Source organism: Artibeus jamaicensis, unplaced genomic scaffold, assembly GCF_021234435.1.
Source record: "Artibeus jamaicensis isolate MK-2021 breed Jamaican fruit bat unplaced genomic scaffold, CSHL_Jam_final contig_3188, whole genome shotgun sequence".
Lineage (NCBI taxonomy): Eukaryota > Metazoa > Chordata > Mammalia > Chiroptera > Phyllostomidae > Artibeus > Artibeus jamaicensis.
The window spans coordinates 212,586-230,781 of record NW_026521745.1 but is presented as its reverse complement, the minus strand read 5'-3'; the positions used below and the strand labels follow the sequence as shown (position 1 = coordinate 230,781).

General features: G+C 42.4%; 1 protein-coding gene across 3 annotated transcripts in view; it reads right to left on the bottom strand.

Annotated features, from left to right (window-relative positions):
• Window positions 1–18,196, bottom strand: part of IFT88 (intraflagellar transport 88) — a 187,376-nt gene that overhangs the window by 63,834 nt on the left and 105,346 nt on the right. The gene's annotated exons all lie outside the window — the stretch shown is intronic.

Below are 18,196 nucleotides of genomic sequence, written 5' to 3'. Positions count from 1 at the left end.
TAGCAACAGAAAACACAGCCAGAACACAGAAAATTGAACTTTTCAAAAGTCTGATAGCAACAAATTCTTCAGCCTGACCGGTAAGAGGGGCAAAACCAGCAGCTGGCAGAGCAGAGTAGCACAGGAAAACTCGGTCAGACAGACTCAGGCGCGTGGAATCCAGGCGCAGGGTTGGACCTGGTGGGCAACTCAGCAAGCAATCGCGGGGAAACAGCGAGGGAGCAGGGCTGTGGGTTGACTGTGGTCGAGCATTCGTGTGTGGATAGACAAGCGAGGGAGTGGGCGATTGGACGGGAGCCAGCAGCCACAGTGGCAATCGGCAGCGGAGGGAGCCGCCATTTCCCGCTCTAACCCCGCCTACACATACAGTGTCATAATCCAGCGACCTAAGTGGCCCTGCCCTGGTGAACAACCTAAGGCTCTGCTCTTCACCCAGCTGTGAGAAACAGCAGAGGGGGCCACCATTTCCCCACTCTGACCCCGCCTCCACATACAGAATCACAACCCAGCAACCTGGGAGTCCAAGGCACTGCTCCTCAGACTTAACGGGCGCAAACAGACCAAAAATGGCTCAAGAAGATCTCAAAGCCCCAGAGCCTATAAATCTGTGATGATGAAATAGCAAAACTCTCAGACGCACAGTTTAAAACACTGGTGATCAGGATCCTCACAGAACTGGTTGATTATAGCCACAAATTAGACAAACATATGAAGGCGAAACTAATTGAAATGAATGGAATTACACAGGAAACCAATAGCGATGAAAAGGAAACTGGGACTCAAATCAATGGAGTGGACCAGAAGAAAGCAAATAATGGCCAAACAGAAAAGAGTCAAGAAGCAAGAATTCAAAAAAATGAGGAGAGTCTTAGGAACCTCCAGGACATCTTTAAACGCTCCAACATCCGAATTATAGGGGTACCAGAAGGGGGAAAGGAACAGCCACCAGTGGAAAACTTATTTGAACAAATAATAAAGGAGAATTTCCCCAATCTGGCAAAGGAAATAGACTTCCAGGAAATCCAGGAAGCTCAGAGAGTACCAAAGAAGTTGGACCCAAGAAGGAACACACCAAGGCACATCATCATTACATTAGCCAAAATTAAAATGAAGGAGAGAATCCTAGAAGCAGCAAGAGCTAAGGGGACAGTCACCTACAAAGAAGTCCCTATCAGACTGTCAGCAGATTTCTCAAAAGACACCTTACAGGCAAGAAGGGGCTAGAAAGAGGTATTCCAAGTCATGAAATCCAAAGACCTACAACCAAGATTGCTCTATCCAGCAAAACTTTCATTTAGAATGGAAGGACAGGTAAAGTGCTTCTCAGATAAGGTCAAATTCAAGGAGCTCATCATCACCAAGCCCTTATTATATGAAATGCTAAAGGGACTTATCTAAGAAAAAGAAGTTTAAAAAATATGAACAGTGAAAGGACAGCAAACTCACAGTTATTAAGAACCACACCTAAAACAAAAGCAAACTAAAAGGACAGCTAGATCAGGAGTGGAAACATAGAAATGAAGATCTCAAGGAGGGTTAGCAACAGGGGAGTGGGAGGAGGAGAAGGGGAGAGAAGGTACAGAAAATAAGTAGCACAGAGAGTAGACAGAAAATAGATGGGGGGCAAGAATAGTATGGGAAATATAGAATCTAAAAAAACTTGAGACACATGGTCATAAACTAAAGGGGGGGTAATGGTTGGGATGGGGGGTAGGGTGGAGGGGAATGAAGGGGGGAATAGAACAACTGTAACAGCATAATCAATAAAAAATAAATTTAAAAAAATTCAAGAAAATTGAAATCATATCAAGCATTTTCTCTGACCACAAGGCGTTGAAACTAGAAACCAACCTCAAGGAAAAAACTCAGAAATACTCAAACTCATGGAGATTGAATAGCATGCTATTAAACAATGAGTGGGTCAAGAATGAGATCAAAGAAGAAATCAAAAAGTTTCTAGAAACAAATGAAAATGGATTCACAACAGTCCAAACTTATGGCACATAGTGGAGGCAGTCCTGAGGAGGAAGTACAGAGCAATAAAGGCAGAAAAATTTCTGCCTAAGAAAGACAGAAAAATTTCAAATAAACAACCTAACCTTACACCTCCAAGAATTGTAGGAACAACAACAAAGCCCAGAGCAAGTAGAAGGAAGGAAATAACAAAGACTGGAGCAAAATTGAATGATATAGAGAATAAAAGCACAATTCTAAGCATCAATATACCCAGCAGTTGGTTCTTTGAAAAGACAAACAAAATCAACAAGCCTTTAAGCAAATTCACAAAGAAAAAAAAAAGAGGGGACCGAAATAAACACAATTAGAAATGAAAGAGGAGAGATTACAATTGATAATACAGAAATACAAAGGATTGTGAGAAATTACTATGAAGAAGTATATGCAAAGAAATTTAAAAACCTAGGTGAAATCGACACATTTCTAGAAAAATATAATCTTCCAAAACTGAATAAAGAAGAAGCAGAGAGCCTGAACAGACCAATAACAGCTGATGAAATCAAAGCAGTAATAAAAAAAACTCGTGGCACACAAAAGGCCAGGAATGGATGGTTTCACAGGAGAGTTTTACAAAACATTTAAGGAATAGCTAACCCCTAACCTTCAGACTACTCCAAAACATCCAAGAAGACACAAGGAACCCAAACCCTTTTTATGAAGCCAGCATCATCCTAACCCAAAACCAGATAAAGACACAACAAAGAAAATTACAGGCTAATATCACTGATGAACATAGACACCAAAATTCTGAACAAAATGTTGGCAAACTGTATCCAGTAATACATTAAAAAGATCATACACCATGACCAAGTGGGATCATCTCAGGGATGCAAGAGTGGTACAATATTTATAAATCAATAAATGTAATACATCACATAAACAAAAGGAAAGACAAAAATCACATGACCATATCAATGGATGAAGGAAAAGCATTTGATAAGGTACAGCACCCATTTATGATAAAAACACTCAGAGAAGTGGGAACACAGGGAGCATACCTCAACATAATAAAGGCCATATATGAGAAATCTACAGCCAATATCGTATCAAATGGGCAAATCTAAAAGATTTCCCACTAAGATCAGGAAGAAGACAAGGATGTCCACTTTCCCCACTTCTATTCAACGTAGTATTGGAAGTCCTAGCCACAGCAATCAGACAAGAAAAAGAAATAAAAGGAATTCAGATTGGAACAGAGGAAGCAAAACTGTCATGGTTTGCAGATGACATGATAGTGTACATAGAAAATCCTATAGACTCCACCAAAAAACTACTTGACCTAATAAGTGAATTAGTCAAAGCATCAAGATAAAAAGTCAATATTCAGAATTCCACGGCATTTTTGTACACCAACAAAATATCAGAAATATGAAATATCAGAAACAGAAATTAGGAAAAAAATTCCATTTGATATAGCAACAAGAAAAATAAAGTACCTAGGAATAACCCTAACCAAAGAGGTAAAACACCTATACTCAGAAAACTACACAACACTGAAGAAAGGAATTAAGGAATGTTGGGAACCACCCTGGCTGGTTTCAGGAGCTGTAATCCCCCAATGGCTAAGGCTGAGTGAGTGACCTTTGGACCGTAAGCCACTAAGGAGACAAAGCTTGTCTCCCTGGCAGGAGCATCACCTCTGCTCATTTTTTCATGACTGGCCTCCAATGCTCGATCAGTTAGCTAATGACGGGTAAGATTCCCTGAGGAAGGAACAACCTAAGACAGGCATAATTACATGGAGGCCCCAGGGAAGGACTTGGGGGGCTATGGAGGAAGGGGGTGATGGACCCTCGCCCCTCAGCTTTGACAAAGCCTGACTCCCCTGAGCCCATGAGTAGTGTCCACAAATTCCTTGGCTATCTGCTTCCTCTGCCTGACTTAAGCCTGAAACAATAACAGAGGGCGGTGCAGCCCTGTGGTGGAAAGGACGGGCTCCTTAGGTGATCAGGCCTGAGAAAGGATATGTAAAATCCTGTGAAGACTACTTTGCTAAGAATGCTCTTAGTTAAATGATAAAAGCCCAAGCAGGAAATGAGTTTGTTTCCCAAAGTTCTGTAGCCTTTTAGCTGATAGACCCTAACTCAGAAGAAGCCCTAACAGTTCTTTGTATGCTATCTACTGTTTGATCCTCACTGCCTGACAATGATTAATGAGCTGTACCTGTAGTCCTGCACAAATTAAACCCAATAAAAGCCTGTCTAGGCAAGGGTCAGCACGCTCTCCATGAGAGGATGGCCAGACCGTTCTGAGGAGCTCCCTCCTTGAGGGAGTAGCCATGATGTCTCTTTTCCTCCACAGGACTCAGTAGTCTGTGTGAATTTGTCTCAAGTCTCATCCATGATGCTGCGGGTACCGTGGGCTGGTGCATGCGTTAAAGGAAGACACAAACGAATGGAAGCATGTACCATACTCATGGATTGGAAGAATTAACATCATCAAAATGTCCATACTACCCAAAGCAATTTATCCCTATAAAATACTAATGTGGTTCTATGCAATCCCTATAAAGTACCAATGACATATTTCACAGATATAGAAGAAACATTTCAGAAATTTATATGGAAACATAAATGACCCCAAAGAGCTACAGCAATTTGGAGAAAGAACAAAGTGGGGAGGGATCACAATATCTGATATCAGACTGTATTACAAGGCCACCGTAATCAAAACAGCCTGGTACTGGCATAAGAACAGATACATAGACCAATGGAACAGAATATAGAGCCCAGAAATAAACCCATGCGTCTATGGTCAATATTTGACATAAGAGGCAGAAGTATAAAATGGAGTAAAGATAGCCTCTTCAACAAATGGTGTTGGGAGATCTGAACAGCTACATGCAAAAAAAATGAAACTCAATCACCAACTTATATACAAAAATAAACTCAAGATGGATAAAAGACTTAAATAAAGTCACAATACCATAAAAGGCCTTGAGGATAATATAGAGAGGTAAATCTCAGATATTCAACACAGCAATATTTTCACTGATATGTCCCCTAGAGCAAGGAATATAAAAGAAAGAATAAAGACACTTCATCAAAATAAAAAGCTTCTCCATGGCTAAAGAAAACATCAGCAAAACAAAAATGGAACTAGCCATGTGGGAAAATATATTTGCAAATGATACCTCCAAAAAGGGTTTGATCTCCAAAATATATAAATAACTGACACGACATCACTCCAGGAAGACGAACTCAATAAAAATGGGCAAAGAACTTGAACACACACTTCTCCAAGGAGGACATACAAAGGGTCCAGAGACATAGGAAAGGATGCTCGACATTACTAGCTGTCAGAGAGATGCAAATTAAAACCACAGTGAGATACCATTTCATACCAGTCAGAAGGGCCATCAGAAACAAAGCAACAAACAAGTGCTGGAGAGGTTGTGGAGAAAGGTAACCCTAGTACACTGTTGGTGGGAATGCAGACTGGTGCAGCCACTGGAAAACACTATGGAATTTCCTAAAAAACCTAAAGATAAGATTGCTTTTTGAGCCAGCAATTCCACTGCTGGGATTATACCCTAAGAACCTTGAAACACCAATCCAAAAGAACCTATGCACTCCAATGTTCATAGCACCACAATTTACAACAGTGAAGTGCTGGAAGCAACCTAAGTGCCCATAAGTAAATGAGTGGATCAATAAACTGTGGTACATTTACACATGGAACACTACACAGCAGAAAGAAATAAAGAGCTCCTACCCTTTGCAACAGCATGGATGGAACTGGAGGACATTATGCTAAGTGAAATAAGACAGGCAGTGAAGGACAAATACCATATGACCTCGCCTATAAGTGGAACCTCATCAACAAAACAAACATGCAAGCAAAATATGACCAGAGACATTGAGATTAAGAACAAACTGATAGTAATCAGAGGGGAGGTGGGAGGGGATAATGGGGGGAAAGGAGGAAGGGCTGTCAGGAAAATCTATAAAGGACACATGGACAAAGCCAAAGGGGGTTAAGATTGAAGGTTGGAGGTGGGGATGGTTGGCTTGGGGGAGGACTGATGGGGGTAATGGAGTCAACTGTTGTTAATGAACAATAAATAAAAATTAAAAAATTTAAAAAATTCTCTCTTTATCTTTAAACTTGGTGTTTTGATTATGAAGTGTCTTGGCATGGACCTCTCTGTGTCCATCTTGTCTGGGACTCTCTGTGCTTTCTGTACTTGTATGTCTATTTCCTTCACAAAGTTAGGGAAGTTCTCTTTCATTACTTTTCAAATAGATTTCCAATTTCTTGTTCTTTTTTTTCCTCCTTCTGGCACCCTATGATTTCAATATTAGCACATTTTAAGTTGTCCCAGAGGCTCATTATACTATCCTTGGTTTTTTTTTTTAATTGTTTTTTCTTCTTGATGCTCTGGTTGGTTGGTTTTTGGTTCCTTATGTTCCAAATCATTGATTTTATCCTCAGCTTCCTCCACTCTACTGTTAATTCCTGTAAATTTTTTTTATTATGCTTAGTGTATTTTTAATTTCTGACTGGATCTTTTTTATGCTGTTGAGGTCTTCACTAAATACCTTGAACTTCCTTATAACCAGTGTTTTGAACTCTACATCTGGTAGGTTGCTTGTCTCCCTTTTGTTTAGTTCTTTTTCTGGAGTTCTGTTCTTTCATTTGGGCTATGTTTCTTTGTCTCCTCACTTTTGGCAGCCTCAATGTGTTTATTACTATGTATTAGGTAGAGCTGCTATGACTCTGTCTTGGGTGCATGGCCTAATGTAGTAGGTGTCCTGTGGGGTCCAGTGGCAAAGTCTCCCCTATCATCCAGGCTGAGTACTTGAGGTACATTCTCTGTGTTTGCTGAGTACACACTCCTCTTGTAGTTGAGGCTTGATTACTGTTGTCAAGTCAATGGGAGGGATTTGTCCAGGCCTGTCAGCTTCAAAGACTGGCTGTGACCATTGACCATCAATCTCTGCCCTCCGCAGAGGGTCAGTTGTGCAGGGGACAACTCCACAGGGCAGGGATTACTTCAGCAGAGCCCTGGTGCCTTGTGTTCTGTCTGGAACTACTTGGCATAAGCTATAATGTTATCTGCAGTTGGCTGCTTCTTGTGTTGATCTTGGAGATGCTGTAGGAAGGCCTCATTGTGAACCAAGGCCAGCTTCTGTTGGTGTAGGGCCTGGGGCCATTTAGCAAAGTATGGAGGCTTGCCAAGGTAAGCTGCAGCTTGTTTGAGAGGATTTAGGAAGTCGGAAGCATGAGCCAAGACAAGACATTCATATAAAAAAGCCACTCTAAACAACTTGGTTGGACCTGCAAGTTGGGAAGGGCAAAGTCTCAGGGAATCACCAGGATGGAGCAATAGTTGAGCCAGGTTGAGGTTTCAGGTATGACTCAGGCATCTGGGCATTTTCTGATGCCTGTAGGTCAGCATCACTGTGTTTTCAACAGACCTGATAGATCCTTTCTAAAAATTCAGAAGGGTCTTAATTTGGTTTCTGCTGAATGGCCTGTATCATATCCAGACTCTTTTGTTTAGGCAACCCTTTTAAGTCTTTCAATATGCACATTTTGTAATGTTCTAGGAAGGCTAGGTCCCTGCCATTTGGGTCTCAGTTTGCTTCTGTCAAGGGAATTGGCCCAGTTGGGCTGGGAGGTCCTGTTGGGATTACCTTGATAGAGATGATGAGCCTCTTCAATTAGCCTTGTTTATAATTAGCTGCCTTTTATCTGCTGTTAGCTGGATGTGAAAAAGGGCCTATATGTCTGTCCAGTTTGGATGGTGAGTGGCAAAAATGGAAGTGATAGGACCTGCCATTTTCTGAGGATCCTCCCTACACAAGGGGTTGCAATTCTTCCAATTCAGTAAATCTCAAGTGGAAAATGGAGTGTGGTCCCAAGTAGTGGCCAATGGGCTGGCCTTCTGGTTTATTCCACCTATAGTGTATTACCTCAAAGGCAATTGTCCTGCTCCAGAGAGTGATGCTCCCCTGGCCAAACTGGGTGCCCTGCCAGTTCTTCAAGTGGAATACTATTTCTTCATCATACCAGGGGTAGGGCTGTCCTCTCTCTGGGCCCTATTTAAGGCATGTTTGGCAGCAGGGTTGGTGGCAGGGGAAATATTCTGGCTGCTAATCCTGGGTCCCCAGATTCAGGGTATTAAACAGAGTCATCTCCTCCTTTTTCTTTTCTTCCTGTGTCTAACTATCAGGAAGGAGTTTTGGAACCGATTTCCTTCTCTGCATCACTGGGTTGTTCCCTTTCTTTGCCAAATCCTTACTTTTGCCTAAAGACATTAATGCCTGGACATAAAGGATTTTGTCCAATTTCCCTGACTGTTGGCAAAACAGTTCCAACTGTATGATGGTGTAGTAAATTTAGGAACCATTTAGGGGCCATTTTCACCCATACTTTATACATAGGCCAAGCAATGTTACAACAGAAAACCAATTTCTTCTTAGTTATTGGATGACAGCTGTATGTGGAACAGAGTGCTATAATTAGGCCCTGCCCCAAGTGGGCTCCCTTCAAGAGTCAAAACAGAACAACCCCTACTGGCATGAAAGTACAAACTCAAACCCATAACCACAGAAAGACTCCAGACAAAGTGGGAACATATAAACCAAACTTGGACCCATAATTTCATTATTCTAAACAAGTGTTCACAAGCAAGTCCTAGCATCTTATCTTCTGCCAGCTGATACCACAAGCAGTCCTAGCCAAACCCTAGTGTATGAAGCCCAAATGGCAGGGATAGCTTAGGATAACCTACCAACTGGTACTGCAAATGGTCCTAACCAGACCCAAGTAGTACAAAGCCCAAGCAGCACAAAGCCCCAGTGGAAGGGATATAGGATGCCCAGCGTACACTTACCCAGTCTAAGAGTCTGTCTACCTCCCAAAGACTCGTTTCCTTTCACCAGCCAAGCATTTAAGTTGCTAATGCCTTGAGCAGGAGTGCAGGGGAAATTCCCCAAGGATAACTCTCAGCAGCTGCTGGGAAGTCCCCAGAGTCTCACTCTCAGGGTCAGCCTGCCATAGGCAGCTGGGACTGCAGATGTGCCCTCTAAGACTTACCCAGTTCCACACTGTCCCAGTAGAGCCACCCAAAACTGTAACCAAAATTCAGGTTCTACTGCCTGCCACAACAAAAGCCAAACTCATGACATAGGTGCTGGTGCAAAAGAAAAGAGGTTTATTCAGGGGAGATAGAGGGAGAATAGAGGACTCCTGTCTCATAGGCCATCTCCCATTCCTGCTCAAACCCAAGGTTCTTATAGGAATAGAGAGGCGGGCTTTTTTTCTATCCATTTATCTTGCTAGCTTTTGGTGCACTTCAGATCTGTCTGTTCACCTTTCTAGCTTTTGGTGTGCTCAGACCTTATCATTCATCTTGTGAGAACCTCCCCCTGTGCCATTTTGGCTAATGGCGGAGACTCCCTGCCCTCCCTGAGTGTCTTCACCATCAGGGTCAGTGGGGTGGGGGTGAGCTACAGAAACTTCCATCAGGAAGCCTGGAGATGCCTTAGCCCCCGTGCTGCTTCCTGACACTGGACACAGCACCGGCACATGCAGGGCAGCAGGTTGGATTGGCACCCCTGGATTCCAACACGCTTCCATCCGCTGAGCAGCCCCCGCCCAGCCTGCCTCTCTCCTAAGTAGCCAGCTGGCCTGCGCTCACCCTGCTGCCAGCTTCCCACATTCAGGCTGACTATTGATGATAACACACCCTTCAGTTTTAGCTTTCTCTGTCCTGCTGAAGGCAGTTTCCATCTCCTTCATGCATTGCCCATCATTTGTATGTGGTTTTATACCATTTGAGTTTCATTTGAGAGGGAGCTTTTAAGTCTGCCTTTCTCCTGTTTTTCAGGATTAATTTCCATAAGAGACATTGTGACCTAAAAGGTCCTTACTCCATCATTTTAAAACCAAGTCATGAATCTCTTTTAAGTGCTTATTTATTCTAAATACAGAGATGGTTGTTCCCGATGGCAATTTTCAAACTGCATCTCATTGTTTTGTGGAAATGTGAAACAAAGGGTTAATTGGGATGCTATACTGGTAAATACTGTTGGAGAAGTGACCTTAGATATAGTTCTTAATGCTTGCCTGGTCTGTTCGTTTCTTTAAGAATGAAATAGTAGCCCCGACTGCCCATCTCTGCCCCTCCTACTCGTCTGAATGAATGTTGTCCTTCTTTTGGTTGTGCAAAGAGGGAAAGTGTAACCTCAATCGTGGCCAGAAGTCTGACAACCAAGAATTTAAAGAAGCCCCATTCATCCAGATGGGTAGCAGGGGAGGTGACAGGGAGTCATGGTGGAGTGGACATAGTATGATGCAGAGAGGCAGCAGTGGCAGTGGAACAGGCAGTCCCACATTCATGTGTGGTGGATAAAAATTGGGAGGGATACTTTGGGAACAAGCAATATCAGTTCCAGGCCACACTGCACAGCCTGGGGTTCCAGGGCTGGGAAGACAAAGTCTTACAACTTATGGCTGAAAAAACCAGGGCGGGGGGATTTGGGGTGGCAGAAGAAACTGACAGTTTCTCAGAGGGTCCATTTAAAGGGCCCACATGGTCCTAGAATGTACACAAACCCACATACTCTGGGAATTATCACCATGGCAGCTAGAAGGGCACTAGTTGCATATAGGAAGTGGGTGAAATGACTAGAAATGACTGTCTTCTGAAGGCTTGCATGTGTCCCCTCACACAGCGCCACAAAGTGGTGAAGTGGTTCCCCACCCTGATGAACACCTAAGGCTCTGCTCCTTACAACTTAATTGGCGTGCTAAGACAGGGAGTCAAAGCAGCTCTACCTAATACACAGACATAACACAGGAGGGCTCCCAACTTGGTCAGACAAAAGAAATATGGCCCAAATGAAAGAAAAGAACAAAACCACAGAAAAAGAACTAAGCAAAACAGAGACAGTCAACAGAGATAGTCAACTTATCAGATACACAGTTCAAAACACTGGTAATAAGGATGCTCAGAAAAATGACTGAGTATGGCAAAAACACAGGGGAAGAGATGAAGGCTATACTAAGTGAAATAAATAAAACTCCTCAGGGAACCAAGAGTGAAGTGAAAGTAGCTGGGATTCAATACAAAGATATGGAAAATAAGGAAGAAATAAACAGTCAACCAGAACAAAATGAAGAAAGAAGAATTTTAAAAAATGAGGAGAGTATAAGAAGACTCTGGGACATTTCCAAAAGGGCCAACATTCAAATCATAGGGATGCCAGAAGGAAAAGAGGAAGAGCAAGATATTGAAAACTTATATGAAAAAATAATGAAAGAAAACCTTCCTAATTTGGCAAAGGAAATAGACATACATGTCCAAGAAGCACAGAGAGTCCCAAACAAATTGGACCCAAAAAGGACCACACCAAGACACATCATAATCAAAATGCCAACAGTTAAAGAGATAATCTTACAAGCAGAAAGAGAAAAGCAGAGACTTACCTACAAAGGAGTTCCCATAAGACTATCAGCTGATTTCTCAAAAGAAACTTTACAGGCAAGAAGAGACTGACAAAGAGTACTCAAAGTGATGAAAAGCAAGGACCTACAACCAAGATTACTCTATCCAGAAAAGCTATCATTTTGAATAGAAGGGTGGATAAAGTGCTTCCTGGACAAGGTAAAGCTAAAGATATTCATTATCACCAAGCCATTATTAAATTAAACATTAAAGGGACTTATTTAAGAAAAAGGAAAAGATCAAAACTCTGAACATTAAAATGACAACAAACTCAAAACTATCAACAACTGAATCTAAAAAAACAAAACTAAGAAAACAACTAGAACAGGTACAGAATCATAGACAAGGATACCATTTGGAGGGTTACCAGCGGGGAGGGGGATGGAGGAAAATAGGGGGAAAGGTGTAGAGATTAAGAAGTATAATTGGTAGGTACAAAATAGACAGCGGGATGTTAAGAACAGTATAGGAAATGGAGAAGCCAAAGAACTTACATGCACGACCCATGGACATGAACTAAGGGGGACAGGTTGTTGGAAGGAAGGGGTTTACCAGGCAGAGGGGGGCAAAGGGGGAAAATTAGGACAACTGTAATAGCATAATCAATAAAACATACATTAAAACATTACAACTAAACTATAGAACAGCCATCACTGAGAACTGGCAGAAATCAAGTTGAATGGAGGTCCTGCAACCACATATTTAAAGAAGAAACCACATCCTTCCAGACTGATAGGAGGAGCAGAGATGCACAGACATGGAATGGGCTGGTCTCATCCCCACATGTGACAGATACAATTCAGGAGGGATACCTCTGGAGTGAGGGGTCCTAGCCCAACACCAGGTTCCTCAGCCCATGGTTCCCATGGCAGAAAGATAAGTCCCCTTGCCTTCTGGCTGTAAAAAGAAGTGGAGATTGAAGAAACTGCTGAATTCCCAGGCAGTTTCTCTTACAGGGCACACAAACAGACTTATTAAGACTTACTCCTGCTGAGATGCAGCACTGGGGCAGCAGCTTGAAAGGCCCCAGTGGCATGTAGTTAGGAACTGAAGTGTCTAGCATCAGGAAGAAAGCTGAGGACACTGCTCATCTTCTGAGCCCTTCCCCCACACAGCCACAGAACACAGTGGCTTCTACTGACCTATTACTATTTCCCCACAGGAGCCCCAGGTAAATTGACAGTGGGGGGAAAAGCTAAATGACTTCCTCGTAGATACAGGAACTACATTTTCAGTGCTAAATACAAAACTAACCAAGAAAAGTTCATGATTTCTCAAAGGGATTGGCAAGAAATGTTCAAAGTGATGAAAAGCAAGGACCTACAACCAAGCAAAGCTGTCATTTACAATCAAAGGATAAACAGCTTCGTAGACAAGAAAAAGCTAAAGTTCATCACCACAAAAACAGTATTATATGAAATGTTAAAGACTCTTCTTTAAGAAGATAAAAACTATGAACAACGAAATGGCAATAAATACATATAAACAATTGATTCTAAAAAACAAAATAAACAAAAAAGTAGCACAGAAACAGAATTATAAATACTAAGAACACTTTTTTTCTAAGCACACTTTCTTTATTTTATTTTATTTTTCTAATTCTTTTTTTTTCATCTTTTAAAAAAAATTTTATTTATTTATCTTTAGAGGGGAAGGGAAGGAGATAGGGAGAGAAATATCGATGTATGGTTGCCTCTCGTGTGTCCCCTGCTGGGAACTGGCCTGCAACCCAGGCATGTACACTGAACCACTGGGAATCGAACCACAATACTCCAGTTCTCAGGCCCGCGCTCAATCCAATGAGCTATACCAGCCAGGGCTTCTTTATTTTTTTTAAAGTTAAGTATTGTTCAAGTACATTTTTCTGTCTTTTACTCCCATCCCAGACCACCCCCCCCAGTGCTCCCTCCCTCCCTCCCATTTCCACCCCCCTTAGTTTTTGTCCATGTGTCTTTTATACTTGTTTCTGTGAATCCTTCACCTGTCCCCCTGAAATTCTCTCCCGTCTCCCTTCTGGTCTCTGTCAGCCTGTTCTCTATTTCAGTGTCCTTGGTTATATTTTGCTTGCTTGTTTTGTTGTTTAATTTCCTGTTAATGGTGAGATCATATGGTATTTGTCTTTCACCACCTGGCTTATTTCACTCAGTATAATGCTTTCCAGTTCCATCCATGCTGTTGCAAAGGGTAGGAGCTCTTTCTTTCTTTCTGCTGAATAGAATTCCACTGTGTAAATGTACCATAGCGTTTGGATCCATTAATTTACTGATGGGCACCTAGGTTGCTTCTAACTCTTGGCTATTGTAAATTGTGCTGCTATGAACATTGGGGTGCATAGGTTCTTTTGGATTGGTATTTCAGGGTTCTTAGGATATACTCCTAACAGTGGAATTGCTGGGTCAAAAGGCATATTCATTTTTAGTTTTCTGAGAAAATTCCATACTGTTTTCCATAATGGTTGTACCAGTCTGCAATCCCACCAACAGTGAACTAGGGTCCCCTTTTCCGCACAACCTCTCCAACATTTGTTGTTTGTTGCTTTGTTTATGATGGCCATCCTGACCGGTGTAAAGTGGTATCTCATTGTGGTTTTAATTTGCATGTCTCTGATAGCTAGCGATATTGAGCATCTTTTTATGGGTCTCTGGATCCCCATACTGAGAACATTTTGATGGTTGTCAGATGGAAGGGGGTTGGGAGGATGGGCAAAAAAAGGTGAAGGGATTAACGAGTACAAATTGGTAGTTACAGAATGGTCACAGGGGTGTAAAGTACAGTATAGGGAATGGAGTAGCTGAAGAACATATGTGCATGACCCACGGACATGGACAATGGTGTGGAGATTGCCTGAGGGAGTGGAAGGGAGAACTGCGTAAAGGGGGGCTAAAGGGAAAAAACTGGGACAACTGTAATAGCATAAACAATGAAATACAACAAAAATTAAAAAAAGAAAAGCTCAGCTGCATTGTTGGTTAATGGAATGACTGGACAACTGCAAAACAAGCATTCCTTCAACCTCTAGAGTGACAGACTGAGGGTTGAAAACTTACACAAAGTTTTCTCTACATGCCAGACTGCTCTATTCCATTGTTGGGCTGAGATTTACTTTGTAAATTGCATGCACGAATAACTTTTTCCTCTGAGAAACAGCAGTTATGTTTGGAGTCATGCTGGAACGTGTTTGGAGATGAACCTCTCAGAGTTCATGAACTTTTCCCACCTGAGATCTATGAGCAGGTCGATGGAGCCTTTTGGGCCAATGGAACCCGAGGTAGGAAGGTTAACATCCAATTAATAAAAATTAACATAAAAGAAGGGGTACAGATCCCACAGAAGCAATAATACTCCTTCAAGAAGGAAGCTTTAGAGGAAATTCGACCAGTATTGCAGAAATTCTTAAAATCAGGATTAATCCGGACATGCCAGTCTCCCTATAACACCTCCATTTTGCCAGTCAAAAAGGTTCATTCTGATGAATATTGATTTGTACAGGACCTTAGGGCATAAATGACATTTTCCAGGACATTCACTCTAGTGCCCAGCCCTTATACTTTGTTGACCACAGTGCTGGGGATAGCAAATGGTTTTCAGTCCTAGACTTGAAGGATACTTTTTTCCTGCATCTCAATGGGTGGACAGGCTCAGCTATAACTTGCCTTTGAATGACAGGACTCCAAAACTAAAGCCACACCCAATACTGTTGGACTACATTGCTGCAAGGTTTCAGAATTCCCCAACCACATCTGGGGAAATGTTAGCAAAATATTTAAGGGATTGAAATTAGGAGTTCTACAATATGCAGATGATTTACTAATAGCTACCAGTGCTCACAAAGATGGCCAAAAGAAGATATAAAGTATATCCTCCCAATGCCTACATTTGCAAATAGGAGGGAGCCTACCTGGAATTCCAACTGAAAAAGGGCACTAGGATCTTGATGGCTGGTTGAAAGTAAGCCATCACTACAACAAAAATCCCAGAGAACCAAAGGCAGCTTCATGGATTCTTAGGGAGTACAGAGTTTTGCTGAATTTGGAATCCATACTTTGCCCTGATAGCAAAACCATTGTATAATTCTTTGAAAGGACTAGACTCTGAACTCCTTGAATGGATGAGAGACTGTCAGGCAGCATTTGACACCTTGAAAGAAAAACTAGTTTCAGCCCCTATAGTAGGATTGTCCAATTTACAGAAACCTTTCAATTTACACATTCATGAAAGGAAAGGAATAGGACTGGGGGTACTAATCCAGACCCTGGGATATACCCCCTTCAACCCTTAGCCCATCTCTCAAAGATATGCCCATTTGAGGACTGGGAAGATGACTTTATATAGATGCCTAAAACATGAAACTTTATATTTTTATTAAATTTTGTAGACACCTTTTCTAAATGGGTATAGGCATACCCCACTAACTGAGAAGACAACTGAGGTAGCACAACTTCTCTCAGAGAAATAATCCTTAGGTTTGGACTTTCTTACAGCATTCAAAGTGACAACAGACTATCATTTACTTCAGAAATCTCCCAGAAGATAGGGTAGGCATGACAGATTCAATGCAAACTACCTGCATCTTGGAGGCCCCAATCTATGTGGGGAGGGGGAACTGAGGAAATGAATAACACAATAAAGACCCTGGCTAAAATACGCCAGGAAAACATCTGAAATGGGACTGGGCACTTTCTATTGCCTTGCTCTGGATTAGGGTAGTGACCCAAAGCAGGCTTGAATTAAGCCTTTTTGAAATAGTTTATGAGAGACCTTTCCAAGTTTCTGTTTTAGGAATACCCCCTTTAGACTTAGAACTGGGATGAAAAATTAAAAAAATAGGACTTCCAGCTAAGATGGAGGCGTAGGTGGAAACATTGTGCCTCCTTGCACAACCAAGTTTAAAGACAACAAAGTTTTAGTAACAAAAATGCAGCCAAAACACAGAAAATTGAACTGTATGGAAGTCCGACAACAACGAACTGTTCAGCCAGACTGGTAAGAGGGGCAGAGTCAGCGGCTGTCTGGAGTGGGGTCAGGGTCCGGCAGGAAAGATTGGCTGGACTGACCCATCAGCCCAGGCGGCGGTTGTCAGATCCCAGGCGTGGGTTGGCAACGGGTGGACCCAGCGAGGGCGCGAGGTAGCTGGCTGACTGTGGTCACACATTCATGCACAGATAAACCAAGCAAAGGAGCGAGCAGTGAGAGAGACTGCTCAGGCTAGGGCCCCAGCGATGGGAATTAGAGCCTGAAAGCACCAATTGGGAAGACTTTTGGGGTTGAGGTGTCGGGAGAGGCTCCCAGGCTCTCACACAGAGTTTGTTGGAGAGACCCACAGGGTCCTGGACAATGCACAGGCCCACACACCTAGGAGCCAGCACCCAGGGGGGCCAGGTTTGCTTGCGGGAAGCAGCAGAGGGTACTGAAATCTGAGAGAGCGGAACAAACACTATTGCCCCTCTCTGATCCCGCCCCCACATACAGCATCACAATCAGCCACTGGGTTGCCCCACCCTGGTGAACACCTAAGGCTCTGCCCCTCATATGTAACAGGCAAGACAAGACAAAAAAATTATGGCTCAAGAACAGCTCAAAGCCCCAGAACCAATAATTCTAAGTGACCAACAGATAGCCAACCTATCAGATACATAGTTCAAAACACTGGTGATCAGGATGCTCACAGAACTCGTTGATTTTAGTCACAAATTAGAGGAACATATGAAGGCTAAACTAATTAAAATGAAGAGAAATGCACAGGAAACCAATAGTGATGGAAAGGAAACTGGGACTCAAATCAATGGAGTGGACCACAAGGAAGAAAAAAATGACCAAACAGAAAAGAATGAAGAAACAAGAATTCAAAAAAATGAGGAGAGGCTTAGGAACATCCAGGACATCTTTAAACATTCCAACATCTGAATTATAGGGGTACCAGAAGGGGAAGAGGAACAGCCACAAGTGGAAAACTTATTTGAACAAATAATCAAGGAGAAATTCTCTGATCTGGCAAAGGCAATAGACTTTCAGGAAGTCCAGGAAGCTCAGAGAGTCCCAAAGAAGTTGGACCCAAGGAGGAACACACCAAGGCACATCATAATTACATTACCCAAGATAAAAATGAAGGCGAGAGTTCTAGAAGCAGCAAGAGATAAGGGGACAGTCACCTACAAAGGAGTTCCCATCAGACTGTCAGCGGATTTCTCAAAAGAGACCTTACAGGCAAGAAGGGGCTGGAAAGAAGTATTCCAAGTCATGAAATCCAAAGACCTTCAACTAAGATTGCTCTATCCAGCTAAGCTTCATTTAGAATGGAAGGACAGATAAAATGCTTCTCAGATAAGATCAAATTCAAGGAGTTCATCCTCACCAAGCTCTTATCATATGAAATGTTAAAGGGACTTATCTAAGAAAAATAAGATAAAAATATGAACAGTGAAAGGACAGCAAACTCACAATTATTAACAACCACACCTAAAACAAAAGCAAACTAAGAGGACAGCTAGATCAGGAGTGGAACCACAGAAATGGAGATCGCATGGAGGGTTCACAACAGGGGAGTGGGAGTAGAAGCGGGGAGAAGGTACAGAAAATAAGTAGCATAGACAGTAGGTAGGAAATAAACTGGGGGAGGGCAAGAATAGAACCTAAAGAACTTGTGACACATGGACATAAACGAAAGGGGGGAGGAATGGTGGTGGAGGGGTGTGCAGGGTGGAGGGGAATGAAGGGGGGAAATAG